Raw genomic sequence first — 6000 nt, 5'->3', positions numbered from 1 at the left:
GGGTATGGCCAGGGTGGGCGTGGCCTACTGGGTGGGCGTGGCTAGAGTGCGTATGGCCTACTGGGTGGGCGTGGCCAGCTCTACATCATTGTCATCAAGGGTGCCTATGGGGGCCTGGGCAGGAGTGGGACAGATCTGGGGGTCTCTGGCAGAAGGAGGGTCTCTGGGCCAGGACCAACGCAGCGGGGACCGTTCCCTCACTGTTTCCAGGATGGCTTCGGGGGCCGCATGAAACTACTTCACGGGCCGGATCTGGCCCCTGGGCCTTGTGTTTGACATGTCTGCTCTAGGAGGTGCTCAAAGCAAAGACAACCTAACAGCTTTTCATTCGGACTCTTTTGAGGGCCACAATAATGAAAGACACGGGCAAATCCCATTGACAATGAGAATGAAACTACAGTTAGAGCTAGGGCTAGGGAAAGGTTAGGGTAGGGTCACTTTGAAGTCAGAGCTGAAAAATGGAGTGAGGGCTAGGGTCTAAGAGGTTCTCACAGCAAAGAGAATATAAAAGCTTTTCGTTTGGTTTATTTTGAGGGCCACAGTTAAATGCATGGGCAAATCCCATTGACAATGAAAATAAAACTAGGGTTAGGGTTACGACTGTAGTTAGGGTTAGGGTTAGGTCACTTTGAAGTCAGAGGTGAAAAATGGAGTGAGGGTTAGATTCTAGGAGGTTCTCAAAGCAAAGAGAACATATCAGCTTTTTGTTCAGACTCTTTTCTAGGGCCGCAGTGAAATGAATGGGAAAATCCGATTGACAATTAAATTGACAATAGGGTTAGGGTTAGGTCTGGAGTTAGGGTTAGGGATAGATCACTTTGAAGTCAGGGCTGAAAAAATGGTGTGAGGGCTAGGTTCTAGGAGGTTCTCAAAGCAAAGAGAAAATAAAAGCTTTTCGTTTGGATTATTTTGAGGGCCACAGTGAAATGCATGGGAAAATCCGACTGACAATTAAATTGAAACTAGGGTTAGGGTTGGGACTGGAGTTAGGGTTAGCGTTAGGTCACTTTGGAGTCAGCATTGAAAAATGGTGTGAGGGATAGGTTCTCGGAGGTTCTGAACGGAAAGAGAACACGGTAGCATTTTCCTCCATCCCTTTTGTGGTCCGCTGTGAAATACATGGGAAAATTCCATTGACAGGGTTTGAGTTAGGATTGGAGTTAGGGTTAGGGTTAGATCAATTTAGATTCAGGGCTGAAAACTGGTGTGAGGTCTAATTTCTATGAGGTTGTGAAGGAAAGAGAACATAAAAGCTTTTCATTTGGTCTCTTTTGTGAGCCACAGTTAAATACATGAGAAAATCCCAATGACAATTGAAATTAAACTACGATTAGGGCTAGGGCTAGGGCTAGGGTTAAAGTTAGGCTGAAAAATGGTGCGCGAGTATCAATCAATCAATTTATTATTACACTCAGCCAACACATAAATTAAACATTCAAATAAAACAAAAGTAAACAGAACCAACACAAGAAGACACAGCAATATCTTACAATTAATGATGTAATCAATGGGTGACCAAGGTCTGCCTAGTTTTACAGACAGTATAACAAAAAATAGCTGCCTTCAGAAAAAATTGAATCATGCTGACCTGACAATAAAAATACATTGAGTATAGTCTAATGCTGGATAACAACACGTAATAAAATTAATTATAAAAGATTAGTAAAAAGATCTAAAATGTTTGTTTATGCTTCTGGCCAATCCCCAATGCTGCTGCACATAATCTAGCCACCTGTGCCGTGATCACTGCTTGCTTATCCTTAAGCGGCCACTCAAGATAAATACTTTCTGAACGACCAGGATGCCTATCAGTTATGGGGAGGATATGGTTTTTCCAAATAGCTCTATAGAAGGAACATCGAAGGAGTATGTGTCCCATGGTCTCCATCTCTCCTGAGCCACAGGAGCAGAGTCTTTCAGCCAATGGTGTCTTTTTATACTTGCTCTACAGCAGGGCTTTTCAACCAGTGGCATGGGTACCACCTGTGGTACATTGGCACCTGGCAGGTGGTACACGACCATCCTAGAAAAGTGGTAGCAGGGGAGGGGAATGAGCTGAACCAGTGGCAGCACTGCACAGGCCTGAGCGAGAGATGGCTGGAGCTGCAGGGCTGTCAGGGCTCAGCAGAAGCTCCGGGATCAGCACCAGGCTCCAGCTGGAGCTCGGCGCTGATCCTGGCGTGTCTGCTGAGCCCAGAAGAAGTGCCAGGATCACCTGGAATGTTGCAGCATCTCCAGGGTCTTGTGATTTACATTCAGATGCTTGGCAACTGATACATATTTATGACGGTCACAGTGTCCCAGGGTCATGTGAAGTGACCAAAACCTGCTGCAACCACCCAGCAGACAGGGGGAATAAAAACCAAACACCTCTCACCCCACCCCCACTGCCAATCCTCAACAGAAATGCTCACAACAATGAAAACCTTGGACAGGAGGAAGAGCACTGCCGGGCGGGCAGGCAGGTGTCTTGCTCGGCTGTGGGGGCACTTTTTTCAGTGCCATTGTAACTTCGAACAGTCATTAAGCGAGGACTACCTGTACTTCATCACATTTTTCCTTTTTGGGGGGGGGTGTCATCAAGTTTTTGACACCTTGCTAGGTGACTGGTGGTACTCGGATGTTGCTATATCCTAAAAGTGGTACAACGGGTGAAAAAGTTGAAAAGCCCTGCTCTACAGGATGGCCAATGGAAACACATGGCACCGTGCAAGCAAGAATGCTTTCTGGTGGTTTACTGACTCCAACTGACTAAGATACTTGAGTCTTGAGCCAGAAACAGTGGAGCTATACCTACGTCTGCTTGCCTCTCGATGTCCTCTACCCTTTGATGCAAAGTTTGTTTTGCTTGGTCATAGTCTAGTTTGAGAATTGAGGCTGACGAGAAACCTAGTTTGACAAGGTTGGACTCGACTGGTCTGATCCATGAAGAGGAGAATTTATCTTGAAGAATTAATGGAGCAAGGCTTTGAGGAAACCAATTCAGCCTTAGCCAAATGTTTAAGGAAGCTATACAGATTCTTGTTTCGACTTTTATCAATCCTGTCTCCAGGCGCAGAAGTGCATTTGGGACACAGTGCAGCATCTGGAGAATTGTTCTGATAAATTTGGATTGAACTTCCAGTGGTATAAAACACGAAGCTGAGAATCCGAGCAAGGTCCTGCAGAGAAGTTGTGCTAGCGGCTTGGCCAGAAAGAGCTTAATTGCAGCTGGAACATAGTGTCCTCCCTTTGTGTGGAAAAAATTAAGAATGGCATTCACTGACCATTGGCCAGAGGCAGCCGCGTATTCTCCATGGGCTTTTTGTGATAGATCACCATCCCTAGGTACTTAAAGGTGGTTACCTGCTCTATTTGTGGCTATTTAAATATCAAGGATTGCATCAAAGCCAAGAAACCCCTTAACTTGGCATACAAGGAGCACAAAAGCGAGACTGGATATGGCAATAAAGCAATTCTTAAACAGTTACTTACACTCTAAAAAACAATTCAAGCAATTGATTGCATTCAAGAAGAGACAAGACACAAGGTCTTCCTGGGAACGGCTCATCGTGGCAGCAAAGCAAAAGAACTCCTTATTTTGGCGTCTAATAGCTTGCCACTGTGAAATAATCTATACCCCATTAGACTGTCATATATCTCCTATAACATGGGAATTCATTTTTGGAGAATGTATGAAGACCCCTCCAGCGAGAGTATAAGGTCCATAATGAAGGATTTACCTGAGTGTGAAATTAAATCCCTCATTGGCCAACTCAGGATCAGAAAGGCTCCAGGAGCTGACTTCGTTTTGGCCGAATTACTAAAGAATAATATGAAGTGGTAAGATACCCATCCTGGCAGCGCTAGTCACCGATATTGACTCCGCCGGCCATGTCCCAGAAGATTGGGGCTTGGCAATTGTGGTCCCAATTTGTAAAAAGGGAAAGAGAGATGACCCTGCCAATTACAGACCAATAAGTCTATGCCAAACACCTTCAAGATAAATTAAAGGAGTGGCTGGATCTTGAGAACCTGATTGTCGAAGAAGAAGCCGGGTTTAGAGAGGGGAGAGGCACCATAGATCAGTGCTTAGTTCTTCATCATTTCATTGAAAAATATGTATCAGACAGACCTGTATCATTATACGCTGCCTTTATAGATCTTAAGGCAGCCTTTGACACGGTTACAAGGACTAAGCTATGGGAGAAGCTGGAAGCTGCCTCAATTGATCACAGAGTCCTCCATCTGTTACATGCCTTACATACCAAAACATCCCTCAAGGTGAGGTGTAATATGCAAGGGTCTCTCTCGAGGTCAGTTGAAACTCAAAAGGGGGTTAAACGGGTGCATTTTGGCCCCCTTGCCCTTCAATTTTTATATAAATGATATGGTAAAATGGTTAAATAATCCAAATTACCACCCCCCAAAAATAGGTGACTGAAGCATTGCTCTGCTGCTCTATGCAGAGGACGCTGTGAATCTCTCCAGGACTCCAGTTGCTCTTAAAAGAGACTTGCAAGCCCTTGTCCAGTATTGCAGATATAATAAACTGGACATAAATTATGAGGGGAAAAAAGGTTATGGCTTTTGCAAAAAGGCCAAAAATGGTACGCATGGTGTGAGAGCTAGATTCTAGAAGGTTCTCAAATGAAAGAAAATATATTTTTTCCCCCATTCAAACTCTTTTGGGCTGCAGTGAAATACATGAGAAAATCCTTTTGACAATGAAAATGAAACTCGGGTTAGGGTTAGGGTTAGGGTTAGATCACTTTGGACTCAGGGCTGAAAATGGGTGTGATTGCTAGATTCTTGGAGGTTCTAAACCAGGGGTGTCAAACTCAATTTCATTGAGGGCCGCTGGATCTGGCCCGCGAAGTAGTTTCATGTGGCCCGCGAAGCCATCCTGGAAAGAGTGAGGGAACGGCCCCCACTGCCTTGGCCCTGGCCAAGAGACCCTCCTCCTGCCAGAGACCCTCAGATCTGTCCCAATCCTGCCCAGGCCCCCATAGGCACCCTTGATGCGAACGATGCAGAGCTGGCCATGCCCACCCAGTAGGCCATACGCACTTTAGCCACGCCCACCCAGTAGGCCACGCCCACCCAGGCCCTACCTACCCGGCCCCCTGAGGGTAACCGCAATGCTGATGTGGCCCTCAATGAAATTGAGTTTGACACCCCTGGCTTAGAGAGTGCTGTAAAAGCACTATGGGGCAGCATATAAGATTAAATGCTATTACTATCACTATAATTGTTGGCTAGACCTTCTTCCTTACACAGTGACTTCAATTTCTCTTTGTTCCCTTCTCTAAACTGGATTCCAACCACACTAACAAAACTGGGCAGTCCCTCATTTTTTCCTCCTCCCCTCTCTTGGCTGGCTGTAACTCACTGGCCCACTGACCTTCAGAAGCAAATTACAAGTCATGGGGCATCATAAAAAGAGAACTGGATCGCTGAAGAAGCATTTTTATTAGGAGTGAATTATGAGCATCGGGAGAGCAATTGGATGACTATAAGATTTGTGTTAGCTGGATATTTAGTAATCTTAAAAAAGCACTGTTTCCTTTCTGATTTACAGCACCGTGGAGGATCGGAAACCCTAAAAGACATTTGGAAGATATTCCTATGTCCATAAATCTAAACAAACAAAATGATATATGTGAAGTTCAGAACAATCATAAAAGCACTCAGAAGGACGAGATGTGATGTGTATCCTACAGGTGTCCCAACCTTAGGCAGATGTTAGAATAGAATACACCTGCAAGGGACCTTGGAGGTCTTCTAGTCCAGCCCCCTGCTCAAGCAGGAGATCCTGTATCATTTCAGACAAGTGGCTGTCCAGTCTTTTCTTAAAAGCCTCCAGTGATGAAGCACCCACAACGTCTGAAGGCAGTTCAGTTCCACTGGTTGATTGTTCTCACTGTCAGGATTTTTTCCCTGAGTTCCAGGTTAACCAGACTATTCCATCTTTAACGATGGGGGGTGAGGTGTTACCCCCCGTTGATAGGGCTCGCAACT

Source organism: Vipera berus, assembly GCF_964194415.1.
Source record: "Vipera berus genome assembly, chromosome: 3".
NCBI lineage: Eukaryota > Metazoa > Chordata > Lepidosauria > Squamata > Viperidae > Vipera > Vipera berus.
Note: the sequence above shows the minus strand (reverse complement) of the source record.